This window comes from Chiloscyllium plagiosum, unplaced genomic scaffold (assembly GCF_037043375.1).
Source record: "Chiloscyllium plagiosum isolate Xiang-an unplaced genomic scaffold, Cpla_swu_hap1 HiC_scaffold_10, whole genome shotgun sequence".
In the NCBI taxonomy this organism is placed as follows: Eukaryota; Metazoa; Chordata; class Chondrichthyes; order Orectolobiformes; family Hemiscylliidae; genus Chiloscyllium; species Chiloscyllium plagiosum.
The window spans coordinates 98777053-98792599 of NW_028270148.1; the positions used below are offsets into that span (position 1 = coordinate 98777053).

The 15547-nt window shown below is 43.7% G+C and overlaps 1 protein-coding gene across 2 annotated transcripts in view; it reads left to right on the forward strand.

Annotated features, from left to right (window-relative positions):
* Positions 1-4863: 4863 nt before the first annotated feature.
* The window catches only part of LOC122553033 (pleckstrin homology domain-containing family G member 1-like), a 222404-nt gene continuing 211720 nt past the window's right edge, over positions 4864-15547 (forward strand). Inside the window, exon 1 of one of the 2 annotated variants that reach the window (XM_043696473.2) lies at positions 4864-4966. The gene's annotated coding sequence lies outside the window, so the exon portion shown is untranslated. The remainder of the gene's footprint in view (positions 4967-15547) is intronic. The other variant, XM_087991576.1, reaches the window with a different exon arrangement.

A 15547-nucleotide genomic window follows, 5' to 3' on the forward strand; every position in this document is an offset into this window, starting at 1 on the left:
ACAGAATATTGTGTTATAGCTGCAGCAAAAGCTCAACTCTAATATGTGAGAGGTCTGCTCATAAGATTAGATTAGATTCTCTACAGTGTGGAAACAGGCCCTTCAGCCCAACAAATCCACACCGACCCTCTGAAGAGTAACCCACCCAGACACACATCCCTCTGACTCATGCACATATCACTATGGACAATTTAGCATGGCCAATTCACCTAACCTGCACATCTTTGGACTGTAGGAGGAAACTAGAGCACCTGGAAGAAACCCACACAGACACAGGGAGAATGGGCGAACTCCACACAGACAAGTCACCTTGGAATCAAACCTGGGACCCTGGTGCTGTGAGGTAGCAGTGCTAACCACTGAGCCACTGTGCCGCCCCTCAAGTCTGATAACAGTGGGGAAGAAGCTGTTCTTAAATCTGTTGGTACATGTTTTTAAACTTTTGTAACATTTGAAGGGAACAGAAGAGAGCATAAACAAGGAGGGAGGGAAATTTGATTATATTGGCAGCTTTCCTGAGCCAGCAGCAAGTGTAGATGGAGTCAATGGAAGGAAGGCTGGTTTTCGTGATGGACTGGGCTGCATTCTCAACTCTGTAATTTCTTGTGGTTTTGGGCACAGCAGTTGATGCATCCAGAAAGGATGCTTTCTGTGGTGTATCTCTAAACATTGGTAAGAGTCATTGTGGACAGGCTGAACTTCCTTAGACTCTGAGGAAATAGAGGTGTTTGTGTGCATTCTTGACTGTAGTGTTGATGTGGGTAACCAGGATAGATAGTTGGTGATATTTACTCCAAAGAACCTGAAGCTCCAACTACCTCCACCTCAGCACCATTGATACAGACAGAGCCAACTGGGGGGGGGGGGGGGGGGGGTAATAGAGCTGAAAGACGTCTGCAAATACTCCCCCCAACTGGTCCAGGAAGGATCAGAGTGCATGGCAGGAATTCCATCTGGGCCAGTTGCTTTTGAAGTTCTATACTATCCTCCTATCAGTTTATAATTCTGCCAAGTTTTGTGTTATCCCCAGCAAATGTCCCTTCGCCCCTTCGCCTATCGCCATCACCACGCCCAACCCCGCCCCCACGCCGATCCCCGTCCCCGCCCCAGACCTAACCCCGCCCCCACACCCACCTCCAGCCCCACACCAGGTCCTAGCTCCCAGCCCTGCCGTGTTTTCACTATCCCTCCAGACCTACCGCTCTCTGAGGATGAAAGATCAGTCCTCAGCAGAGGCCTCACCTTCATTCCCCTACGCTCCCGGATTAATGAATTCAACATGCGGCGTGACATCGAACAATTCTTCCGCCGCCTTCGCCTCCGTGCCCACTTCTTTAACCAAGACTCCCGCCCACCCTCTGACGACCCCTTCTCCCGCCTCCAACACACCCCATCCACCTGGACACCCCGTGCTGGCCTCCTACCTGCCCTCGACCTCTTCATAGCCAACTGCCGCCGCGATATTAACCGCCACCTGAACTCCCCCACCCCACTCACCCACTCCAACCTCTCACCCTCGGAGCGCGCAGCCGTCCACTCACTCCGTTGCAACCCCAACCTCACTATCAAACCAGCAGACAAAGGAGGCGCGGTAGTAGTTTGGCGCACCGACCTCTACACCGCTGAGGCCAAACGCCAGCTCGCAGATACCTCCTCCTACTGCCCCCTTGACCATGACCCCACCCCCCACCAGCAAACCATCATCTCCCAGACCGTCCATAACCTCATCACCTCGGGGGATCTCCCATCCACCGCCTCCAACCTCATAGTCCCACAACCCCGCACCTCCCGCTTCTACCTCCTGCCCAAAATCCACAAACCTGACTGCCCCGGCCGACCCATTGTCTCCGCTTGCTCCTGCCCCACCAAACTCATCTCTGCGTACCTTGACACCGTCCTGTCCCCCTTAGTCCAAGAACTCCCCACCTACGTTCGGGACACCACCCATGCCCTCCACCTGATCCATGATTTTCGCTTCCCCGGTCCCCAACGCCTTATTTTCACCATGGACATCCAGTCCCTGTACACCTCCATCCCCCATCACGAAGGACTCAAAGCCCTCCGCTTCTTTCTTTCCCGCCGTACCGACCAGTACCCTTCCACTGACACCCTCCTTCAACTGAACTGGTCCTCACCCTGAACAACTTCTCTTTCCAATCCTCCCACTTCCTCCAAACGAAAGGAGTAGCCATGGGCACCCGCATGGGCCCCAGCTATGCCTGCCTCTTCGTAGGATATGTGGAACAATCCATCTTCCGCAACTACACTGGCCCCACCCCCCACCTTTTCCTCCACTACATCGATGACTGTATCGGCGCCACCTCGTGCTCCCACGAGGAAGTTGAACAGTTCATCCACTTCACCAACACCTTCCACCCCGACCTCAAATTCACCTGGACAGTCTCAGATTCCTCCCTCCCCTTCCTCGACCTTTCTATTTCTATCTCAGGCGACCGAATCAACACGGACATCTACTACAAACCGACCGACTCCCACAGCTACCTGGACTATACCTCCTCCCATCCTGACCCCTGTAAAAACGCCATCCCATTCTCCCAATTCCTTCGACTCCGCCGCATCTGCTCCCAGGAGGACCAGTTCCAAAAACGCACAACCCAGATGGCCTCCTTCTTCAAGGACCGCAATTTTCCCCCCGACGTGGTCGACGATGCCCTCCACCGCATCTCTTCCACTTCCCACTCCTCCGCCCTTGAACCCCGCCCCTCCAACCGCCACCAGGACAGAACCCCACTGGTCCTCACCTACCCCCCCACCAATCTCCATGTACAGCGCATCATCCGCCGTCATTTCCGCTATCTCCAAACGGACCCCACCACCAAGGATATATTTCCCTCCCCTCCCCTATCAGCATTCCGTAAAGACCACTCCCTCCGTGACTCCCTCGTCAGATCCACACCCCCCACCAACCCAACCTCCACTCCCGGCACCTTCCCCTGCAACCGCAGGAGGTGCAAGACTTGCGCCCACACCTCCCTCCTCACCTCCCTCCAAGGCCCCAAAGGAAACTTCCATATCCGTCACAGATTCACCTGCACCTCCACACATATCATCTATTGCATCCTCTGCACCCGATGTGGCCTCCTCTATATTGGGGAGACAGGCCGGCTACTTGCGGAGCGTTTCAGAGAACACCTCTGGGACACCCGGACCAACCAAGCCAACCACCCTGTAGCTCAACATTTCAATTCCCCCTCCCACTCCACCAAGGATATGCAGGTCTTTGGACTCCTCCATCGTCAGACCACAACAAAACGACGGTTGGAGGAAGAACGCCTCATCTTCCGGCTAGGAACCCTCCAACCACAAGGGATGAACTCGGATTTCACCAGTTTCCTCATTTCCCCTCCCCCCACCCTGTCTCAGTCAAATCCATCAAATTCAGCACCGCCTTCCTAACCTGAGATCTTCTTCCCGACCTCTCCGCCCCCACCCCAGTCTGACTTATCACCCTCACCTTGACCTCTTTCCACCTATCACATTTCCGATGCCCCTCCCCCAAGTCCCTCCTCCCTACCTTTTATCTTAGCCTGCTGGACAAACTTTCCCCATTCCTGAAGAAGGGCTTATGCCCGAAACGTCGATTCTCCTGTTCCCTGGATGCTGCCTGACCTGCTGCGCTTTTCCTGCAACACATTTCCAGCAAATGTCCACAGCACACCATGATCAGGAAAAACAAGGGACTTAATGCCAACCCAGAGTAGCTGCCCTATGTTCTTCCAGCCTGAGCAGTAGCCACTAACTGTTACTCTCTCTTTCCTATCCCATGGCTAATTTTGTATTCATGTTACTATTATCCTCTTTATCCCACAACCTATAACTTTCCCTACACGTATGTTGTGTGACAGTATCGAATGCCCTTTAGAATAAATTGACTGCCTTCCCCTTATTAAAAAAACTTCAGCAAAGACGCAAGGGGCAACGTTTTCGTGCACAAGGTATGTAGGTATGTAGAACGAGCTGCCAGAGGAAGTGCTGGAGGCTGATACAATTGCAACATTTAAAAGGCATCTGATGGGTATATGAATTGAATTCCATTCTGACGCTTCAGAATCAATCCACATTATTCCATGCTACAATTAATTCCGTCCTGAATTATCTAATTTTTATTTATGAGATGTTGTCATGTGCAAATTGGCTACCGCGTTTTTCACGTTACAACATTGAACACGCTTCAAAAATACCTCCGCTATAAAGTGCATTATTTCATGTGCCTATGAACGGTGCTACGTAAATCCACATTTTTTCTGCCACCCTCCGTTTGCACAAACAAAACGGTTGTTAAATCCCTTTCCATAAGGACGTTGCTCCCTTACACAACTGGCTCAGATTTTGCAATGACTATCAGACCTGGAATGTTAACAGATTCCTTCTAACCGGAGATTTGATGCTTGTTCACTCGCCCCTTCTAGTGGTCAATGGATTAGTAATGGTGTAGTAGTCGTAGGGGAGCAGGGAAGGAATCTTCCTCGGCTTCGGAGAGACGTACGCACTCGCGAACTGAATGGGCAGCAACTTTACTACCCATAGGAAGCATAACAAATCTGGAACTTTGGCGATTTTGATGCAACCAACCAAGGCTGTGGCAATCATTATTCACTCAGCTTGAGAAAATAAGTTTTTAAATAAATCTGGATCCTTGGAGATAATTGAGGAAAAAGAGCCCAGACAGCATCCAGTGACACTGTTTATGCGGCTTTCTGAACAATGCAGTGATATTAGTGTAGCTCAGCTGTACAGCTGGCTGACAGCCAGAGAGCTCGATTCAGTCCATTTGAGTAACTGAGAAGCTCTAGCCAGAGGCTGTGCTGTAGCTAGGGAGTGGCGTCAGCAGACTGGAGGATATGCAGTCTGTATCAGAGTTCAGCTCTCTCACCATTCAGAAGTACCTCATTGTTAAACCGCTGTGTGAGTACCGCAAGGCTGTGGATATACCTTAAAGAGCTGGGTAAGTTGTAGCAACTTTTTCACTGAACCACCATTTGTAAAGTAAGAGAAGAAAACTTGGCAAATGAATTGCTTGTAAGAGAACAAGAAAGTGCAGTTTCAGCAGTAATGGAGAAGCTATTGCAGACGATTCTGTACTATCTAGGGAGTTGGTGCACATGCAGTGAGAGAGCTTTGGTTGATGTCTGTGCTTCCATGCAGTGGTTATCCTGACCGAGAGAGAACATGTCCTGCAGTAGTTTTTAATACATATTGTTATTTTTGCATTAAATGTTGACAGCTTTTACATGAATCAGTTTTCTCCCCCACGAAATCATGCGCAGTCTGACTTCTCACGCTGCTATTTGTTTATTCACAAGTCGGTAAGCTCAGCTATAAAGTTTTTGAGTTCACCACTTGATGGACAGAGGCTGGGCCACAAACATAATTGCCCAAAACCAGTAGCGGACTTTATTTGTTTTGTCACCTCGATACTGAGAATGAGCAACTCCTGACTCTTTTAAATGGCTATTTGGAGATAAAATGCTCGCACTGATTCATCTGAATTTAAAGATCCGAATCACTTTCCAAACATCTCGGATCTCTTCAATTTTGTTTTCTGATCGAAAATGCCATTTGACTTCCCACTGGAGCTAATTGACAGCCATAATGGTCACCCTCTTGCGTCTGAGGCAGTAGGTTGTGGATTCAATCCCTGCTCCAGAAGCCTGAACACAACATTTAGATTGACATTGCATTGTTGTACTGGCAGAGAGCCATACTGTCAGCGTTGCAGTCTATCAGGTGAGAAGTTAAACCAGTCCCATAAATTTTCTCAACATGGAAAAGAAAATTCCATGAGACTATTTTATAAAGGATGGGAGTTCCCTAGTGTTCTGGCCAATATTTATCTCTTAATATCTGACATCAATTGTTATTTGTGGGAAAGTGAGGTCTGCAGATGCTGGAGATCAGAGCTGGAAATGTGTTGCTGGAAAAGCGCAGCAGGTCAGGCAGCATCCAGGGAACAGGAGAATCGACGTTTCGGGCATAAGCCCTTCTTCAGGAATGGGGAAAGTTTGTCCAGCAGGCTAAGATAAAAGGTAGGGAGGAGGGACTTGGGAGAGGGGCGTCGGAAATGTGATAGGTGGAAAGAGGTCAAGGTGAGGGTGATAGGTCAGACTGGGGTGGGGGCGGAGAGGTCGGGAAGAAGATCTCAGGTTAGGAAGGCGGTGCTGAATTTGATGGATTTGACTGAGACAGGGTGGGGGAGGGGAAATGAGGAAACTGGTGAAATCCGAGTTCATCCCTTGTGGTTGGAGGGTTCCTAGCCGGAACCCGATGTGGCCTCCTCTATATTGGGGCCCGATGTGGCCTCCTCTATATTGGGGAGACAGGCCGGCTACTTGCGGAGCGTTTCAGAGAACACCTCTGGGACACCCGGACCAACCAAGCCAACCACCCTGTAGCTCAACATTTCAATTCCCCCTCCCACTCCACCAAGGATATGCAGGTCTTTGGACTCCTCCATCGTCAGACCACAACAAAACGACGGTTGGAGGAAGAACGCCTCATCTTCCGGCTAGGAACCCTCCAACCACAAGGGATGAACTCGGATTTCACCAGTTTCCTCATTTCCCCTCCCCCCACCCTGTCTCAGTCAAATCCATCAAATTCAGCACCGCCTTCCTAACCTGAGATCTTCTTCCCGACCTCTCCGCCCCCACCCCAGTCTGACCTATCACCCTCACCTTGACCTCTTTCCACCTATCACATTTCCGACGCCCCTCTCCCAAGTCCCTCCTCCCTACCTTTTATCTTAGCCTGCTGGACAAACTTTTCCCATTCCTGAAGAAGGGCTTATGCCCGAAACGTCGATTCTCCTGTTCCCTGGATGCTGCCTGACCTGCTGCGCTTTTCCAGCAACACATTTCCAGCTCTGTTATTTGTGGGAGCTTGCTGTGTACAAATTGGCAGCCCCATTTACAACACAAATTAAAGACGAAAATGGAAATTCCTCGGAAAACTCAGCAGGTCTGGCAGCATCTGTGGAGAGGAAGCAGAGTTGACGTTTCTGGTCCAGCGACCCTTCTTCAGTTTATTTTCAAATTTCCCGTGGAAATGAAAGATGCTCTATAAATGCAAGCTCACTATTTATTAATTAGCAACCTCTGCTTTTTAATGTGCCTTGGCCAAATTTACCAAAGCATATTTCCGTCTATCCATCAGGGGCAAAGGTTCTCACATAGAATCTTAGCAGTCAACTTGTACAATATATAGTGTTCCCATAAATGGCAACAAGGTAATGACCAGATCATTTTTTTTTGTGAGAGGACTGCAAAGTACTGCAGATCTTGGTGATCTAAAATGAATACAGAAAATGGTGGAGAAATAGAGTAGACCTGGCAGCATCCGTTGAGAGGGAAATGTTTCAAGTCCAATATTTCTTAAGAATGAAAGGGACCAGAAAAGTAATGGGTTTAAACTGTAGAAAATGAGAGGAGGAGGAATAAGTGAAAGTATGGTGAAGGAGTCCCAGAACAAAAGGCAAAGGGTAGTCGAGGATAGATACAGATGAAGAATGGATGTTAATGGAATGTGTTAATAGGTCAGCAGTACTGAGAGCAAATCCATGGAAACAAGTTACTGGGAGGTGGGGAACCAGAGTGGTGGAATCAAAATGTGGACAGAATTCATGGCCTGAGGTTGTTGAAATCAATGTTGAGTCCTGAAGACAGTAAGTGTATTGGTTGAAAATGAGGTGCTGTTTCTCCAGCTAGTGATAAGTTTCCTTGGACACTGCAGCTGGCCTTGGACAAAAATGTAAGCCCAACACAAAATGGAGAAACAGTCTTGTTCTCTTGCTAATGTTTCACCACAGATATGGCCAGAACTGCTGGTTTTCTCTCACGCTCTGCTTCTATTTCAGATCTCCAGCATCTATCTATCTTTGCTGTATCTTAGTGAATCCTTTCAATATTTTAAGCACCTTGATCAGATTACATCACGATCCACTTTACTCAAGAGGATACAAATCAAGATTATGGCACTAAGATTTAACCCTTTGAATTCCAGTATTTAGGAGCAATTGAATAGATTCTGCACACAGCAAAAATGGTATCACGGAACTGAACATGATTGTACGAATCATACTCAACTGCAATGTTAGAATCAGACTGCAGAGCCTACAAATTTTGTAGTAATTATTTATCAAAGTAAAGCCACAAGCTGAGCTTTTGATCCTGAACTCTTTCCAAACTTAAATTGTAACATCTGATTTCAGGTATAATTCTAAGGCTGTTTGAAAACACTGCATCTTGTATGCTGAAAATAGTGTAATTTAGAAGCTTTGTTAAATGTTTCTTCAGTGCAAAAATGTTTTTGATGAACTTATCCTCATTCATGATGAGAATAATAAATTACAATACAAAGTTTTGAAGTGCTGCTACACTCAAGCAATAGCTCATTACGGATGCTGACGTTATATTTAATGTATCGCTAGATGATTTCCAGTGGCATTCCAATGAGGATACCTTCTTGCATAGTTATGGGGTGTTGTTAACAAAATATGATAGGGAATATGTAACAGGAAGTAATTGTAGCACCAAGGAAATGAATGTTATGCATGTGACTTATAATATTTTGCTAGCACATCTCATTGCTTATAGTGAGTCAGAGGATGCAGCTTTTTGGATGCAATGGGATAGGATGACAAGTAGTCAGTGGGATCCTTGCAGGAAATGGTCACTAGCAGAAGACCTTTCAAAAAATAAACATTATAGCTGTATTTTTGCCCCTTGTCCATTTATTTTTTCTCATTTTAGTCTCCTCCTCTGTCCAGTCCCATCCATCCCCTAGGCTGTATAACGTTGGAATGGATGTTATTTGGCTCGAGGTCTCTGCCAATAATGTTAAGATAAAGAGTGCTAGGATGAATAAGTTTCTCTCTCTCTTTGCTAAGAAGTTTTCATGTTGTTTGGGGAACGATAGTCACAATCCAGTTATACTGCTACATGACTTGAAGAGAAGGTAAAAAGACATCCCTTTAAACAGAAAGCAATAACATTGTGGAATTCTCTGCCATGAACCTTTTTAAAAATGAAAATAATAGTTTCTTGAGTAAAAATGAGAGAAAAAGTATTGTGACTGTGATTATGATGTAGTTTTCTTCTTTATCTTCTTCAATCACTGTGGCCTATAACACAGTGGTGACATCCTTTTGCTCCAGCATTACTCTTCAGTTATACAGCTCAATTGTACTATCCTCATCCATTTCCAATTTTACTGATCCTATTGCTCATCTCTGAAAATAGTTTCTCTTCGCAGTTCAATATCCTTGCCCACCTTTATATCCTCATTTACTTGCAGATTATCAACAACATCCAGGATGTTACATTTTCCACAAGATATTAACTAGCCCCAGCTCACCTTGACACCATTTTCTTGACACCTCCATTGCCATTTTGTTTTCACATTTTTGGTCTAATATTTTTTCTTCAATGAGCTGCACTTTGTTCAAAGTAAACATTGGGTAAACCAAAGTTGTTGTTTTCAGTCACATATCTGTGGCATATGACCATCTTCTACTGAATCATTGAAGATGCTTTTGATTAAGCCAACCTTAATTATCCAAGTATTCTCTGGCCTGTCTCACATCTTCCACCCTTCATAACTTTGGTTCTGTAATGTAATCCATGCTCCAGAAGTCTTATCACTCATCGCATGTGTCTTTGCTGGCCTGATTGCTGATTTTCCAATGCTCCAAACCTAAACTTATCATCATCATGGTAGCTTTATGGTAGCCTTATCCGGTCTTTCATTTTACGTTAGAACTCTCTATTAAATATATCCAGGCCTCTCATGCATGCCTTCTCTTTTCATGTCATCCCTCACTGGGAGCTATGCCTCCTTCAAGACCATCCTCAAACATCTAGCTCTTTTGATCATCACCTTCTACTTTGGCTGGGTCATCAATTTTTTTCTGCTTACATTCCTGCAAAGTACCCTGGACCATTTTCATACATTAAAATATATAACTAGAGGTTGTTGCTGTTCACATAGAGTGAAATAATGAGGTTTGTATCTGGGCTAGGGCTGCAGTATTCTGTGACTCTATATATTTAATTTATGTTAGAGACATCGCTACAGTTAGACTGCATACTGTTGGGATAATTTTATGAAGCATGCAAGAGCATCAAATGTGGCAGGCAGGGTGACTGAATTATGAAGGAGCCTGAACTTTGATTTCCTGATGGCAGGTTGAGATATAGAGTTTGAATTAACAGCATGTTGTGCATCAGGACATGCTGTGGTGGATTCTCCCTTGTGGTATATTTGCATGTCATGAATTATGCATTAACATGGATCTTATTTTCTTTGTATATCCTACCTTCAAATGAAGTCAGTGACACATGAGAATTTCTTGGCACCTGGTCTGTGATCATTTAAATATGATTTCCAACAGTTGGCGTGTCTGAGGTTAATAGGTTTCCTTGTTAACTCAGTGGCTCAAAGGAAGGGAGCAGGAGAATGGCAGCTTACAGGAAGGCCTGGCACTTGTAAAAGCAAATCACTTGTGAGGAGTGAGGATATGAAGTGGGGTCAAAGGTATGGCAAAGTGGAAGAAGGATCCAGTGGATAACAGTGAATGAGGAATGGACCTGGACAGTCAGTCAAGATAAGAAAATTAGAGGTCTGAAGTACAGTGTCAGTACTGTCCACATGAGCTCTGTTTGAAAATTGGTTGGCAGATTCCTTAGCTGGCTCTGCATTCACCTACAATATTTCAGTTATGCATTCAAGAAGTGGTCTTGGACAATACCCTTTGCATAAAAGGGAGGACCAGCTGAAATTGCAAGTTCAACCATGCCCCATAGAATGGCGAGTATCACACAAGACTTAAAAATGAGCATTTAATCAGGTAAATGCAAAATACATAATTGTTTCTTTCACAATAAAGGATTGTCCCTAACTACCCTTTAACCATCAATTCATGCCAACTATGAAGCATGCTAGTACATTTAGGTCTGTGACTAAGCTAGTTTCAACAAATAAAGATGATGCACACATGAATAAAGTGAAACCAACGTGGGATGAAATATATATCTGTGTCATTGTTGTGCTCTTGTTTAGTCATATGTTAATAACAGTGGGGTTGGTCAGGAAAGTTTGACCAACATGCAGAATTTCCCTATTTGTCTAGAAGACTCTCTTATGGTTTGCCTGTGTCTGCTTCGCTAGTGAAATATACCATCAGCAAGTAATGAAAATCTTCACTGCCATATTATTACACTGCCTCCCATGCTTGCTGCAAATTTTACATTTTAATTATAATCGTGTGGGAGCCAGCAAACAACAAGATTGTGGAAATGGTGCCCACTTCCTGTTATGCCATCAGGAACATACACCAAATTAAAATTATACCCTGTAGCTTTTCTAGTGAACAAACATTTTTTTACAAAATGTTGAAATAGAACAAATGGATTTGTTTGTAATGTTTTCTGACTTGGAGATTCAATATTTGATAGTTTTGTCCTGATCTGGATTGCCAGCTTTGCTAGGACATAGATCTAGAGACGTCAGTGCAAGAGCTTCTGCCGTTATAGTCCTGCCACTGGTCACAGCACCTGCCAATATTTGCAGTATCCTGCCTTCCCTCACCAATTGGAAAAGAAGTAGACATTTCATTACTAAATTAGATACTTCCTGGACTGTTATTCAAACAACTATTGTTTTTCCACCTTCAACATTTTTATAATTAATAAACACATACCTTCAGAGAACTTTCATTAAAAATGTCTACATGACTTTTTTTTCTCTCCCAGGTTTGTAGCTATGTTCTGGAAATTAATTTTTAATTCTTAATACTCCAATGCAATCCAGGATGTTTGGCTGGTCTAGTGCTGATAGATCAAGAGCGGTTGCTCTTTTCTCACCTAGAAAAGTCACAAACCAATATTATTTCAGTTGAACTTAACCTCTGATGGAATAGAGGTTGTTGGCCAGCCCGGTAGGTGGTAATTGATGAAATATTAAAACCTGGTATCTTGAGTATGTGATCTGCCTGACCCTGTTCATGCTATCCCATTTAGAAGACACTCCTATCGGAGAGAAATGAGAGAATTATCTTAATTTGAGATCAAAAGAAATCTCTGTTTGCCGCATTCATATCGGTTACATTTTGTAGTTAGATGGCAGACAAGCATAGGAAAATAATCAGCAAAGTTGCAAAATTGCATCCATTTTCTTGAAAGAAAGAACTTGCATTTAGTTGTAGCTTTTTTATGCCCTTAGGACAACACAAAGAATTTAACGGCTGGTACAGCAATGTTAAATTGAAGTTACTGTTGTAATGCAGTAAATGCAACAGCGTAGATTCCACAAACAGTTGATGAGATATATTAATCTGTTTAAATGATATTGTTTGTAGGATAAGAACTACTCAACTTCATCCATCTGATAAGGCAGACTGGGTCTTGATTCACCAATTCTTTGAAGGACAGTATCTCTGACGATAAAGCACATTATAATACTGCACAGAAGTATTAGTTTATGTGTTCAAGTCCCTGTAGTGGGGCTTGAACACACAGCGTCTGACTCAAAAGCAGTGCTGTATCAGATCATTGTATAAGTCCACAGCTTTAAAGTGATTCTGTAACCTGATTTTGAATCTACATCATCTGACCTCAGAATAAAGTGGAACCAACTGTACCAAGATGATACCTGGATTAATGGTTGAAATTCCAGTGAAGGGAGGGAGTATGGAAAACTACCTAAATTCATTCAAATTTTGAGGAGGGACACTTTGAGAATTTCAATTAGCATCCAGATGTTTTAACCGCATTTCATTTATGCTGTTGTAAAATTCAAGTCTTGAATATATTTTGTACTTTTGGCTTATTCTCATTATTTTGGGGTGGGCAGGACATGGAAGTAATATCTTTCCTAATGAAGGGCTTTTGCCTAACACATCCATTTTCCTGCTCCTCGGATGCTGTCTGTCTGCTGTGCTTTTCCATCACCACTCTAATATTGACTGTAATCTCCAGCATCTGCAGTACCCTCTTCTGCCATTGAGTAATACTTAGGGGCAATATTTCCATTTCTATCCACATTTAATCAAATAGAACTTATATCACCTGAGGTTGGATACCCAGTCAAGGTCCCGAAAATAAGCAAGGCAAAGATAATCCATATCTGATTGTGTTTGTCAATATGAGCATTGACTTCCTTCACAAAACAAAGAAATTATCCTTGTCCCTTCCAAGATCTTACAGTCTCCATAATGCTGCGTGCTGCTAATAGATGCCAATGGAATAGGGCAAGTATCTGTGAAGTGTCTTGATGGAAATGAAACCTGATCATGTCAATGGGACCCTCTTACTGAGATTTGACACTGGGCCTGTGTCAATTGCTGTCAACAGCAGCTGAGAATCTTACTGCATCATATGCCTGCTGTCTGACATGAATCTCTGAGGTTAAGACCAGTCAATTTCTAACATCAATAATATTTAATTCTCAACCTCATACCAACTCCCATCAGCCCATCACTCTATCAAGCATTGCCTTGTTTTTAAAGATTCTTGCCCACGTGTTCAAATTCCTTCGTAGCCTCACCCCACCCACCCGCAATTTTCTCCAGCCATACAACCTTCCAAGAACTCTCCTCCAATTTGGGCCAGTATGTCTTCAGCTGTCTCAGACCTCAGCTCTGGAACTACCTCCCCATCTCTCTTTCCTTGTTCAAGACCCTCCTTAAACCCTACCACTTTGAGAAAGATGTTAGTCATCTGGCTTAATATCTCTGTGATTTGGTATCATATCTTGTGAGATTACTTCTCTGCAGCCTCTTTGGCCATTTTATAACATTAAAGTATAAAAACAGGTCATTATTGTCATGCCATTGTTGTTTTAAATGCTAATATTAAGTATTGTCTTCAGAACATTAAAAAATAGCATCAGAGTAACTGAAACAGTACTTTTTAGATCAGATCCTGGTGACATTTTTTCTATAACAATAGGTTGAGTTATGAATTGTGATGGGGAAAATGTAAAAGAATGGAAGTGTAATAAAAGTGTGTGTAAAATGCATTATGTATTTAGAATGTAAAACAATTTTCCCCCCACCTTTTGTTCAAATGAGCCTTTATTTTGTGACAATTCATGTTTGCCTCTTCATACATGTTCATAAATTCAAGTCCCAGTCCAAAGATTTGAGCATATAATCTGTGGTGCTGTTCCTATGCAGTACGCAGGGAATTTTGCTGTGAAGGAATTGCTTTCATCAAGAAGAGACACCAAGCATCTCTGATGGATATAAGAGACCACATGGTGATGATTAAGAGTAGAGGGTTAGCCCTAGTGTCCTGTTTAATATGTGTTCCTCAATCAATGTGACTAAAATATATGTCCCAATAATTTATCATATTACTGTTTGTACTGTATTTCTTACAATAGTGGCTGCATTTAATAAGGAATTTCATTAGCTATAAAGCATTGTGGGGAACCCTGAAGATTTGAAAGGAGTTCTGTTTATTTTTTGTATTGTCCTTTTCTTTCTATTTGTTTGTCAATCTATCTACCTCTTACTGCCACTTTTTCTGTTTGTAACTATTTGTCCTTCCTGCTGTCATCCAGTCTTACTTCCTTTCTTTTGCTGCTTCCTTCCTTCTTCGTAATGGAGGTGGAAATGACATGGGTGGAGGGGGATGACATATGGTAGGCAGGAAGCTGGGGTGAGATGGGAGGGTGGGTTTAGAATGGAGGGCGAGAGGAGGACAAGCAGTTTTAGGGAAGATGCGAGAGGCAGCCAAGCATGGAAGAAAGAAGGGCAGAACCTCCAAGAAGGGGTGGAACTACCTGGGGATTATGGAAATGGGGTGGTATGGGAAGGATGGATGTGAGATAGCATAGAAGGAAGAGATACAATGAAAGTTGATGTTGAGATTGGGATGATTGGAGAAGGATTAAAGGAACAGATGGAAATGGGATGAGAAGGATATGAGAAGGATGGAATAGCATAGAAGATGGATTTAAGATCTATTGTTTCAACAAAGAAATTAATTTCTCTGCAAATATTTTGCAGGCATCTCAGTTTTATTTAATACCAACTACTGTTAGTGGAGAGGATAACTGCAATTCATGTATGATGAATGATGTTGTTGCATATTAGGCTTCAGTGTGCTGGCAAGTCTGGAGTCCTTGAAATGAAAGTTTACCTGATGTAAGACTCCATAGCTGACATTTAAGAATAGAAACTGAGCTTGTGGGACACATCTCGAAAACACTGATATTTATTTAGATGTTTGGCATCTCTTTTCAGAATGGGAAGTCAGTACAGCCGACACAGACACACAGGGGAGCCCGTTCAAAAACTGGCTTCTTTCTTAGTGCATTCTTGACAATCATCCAGATGCAGTTTCTCTCTCCCCTCTGCTAATTAAAGTCAGTAATATAGGGTTGACTGGCTTGAAAGCAGATCTGTGGTTCCAAGTTTTACCAAGTTCCAAATTTAAAAAAACTCAGATTATATTCATTTGTGAAATAGAAGAACTGACAGGGCCTCATGTAACCCGCAGCCGTATGAATCAAGTATGTCGTAGCT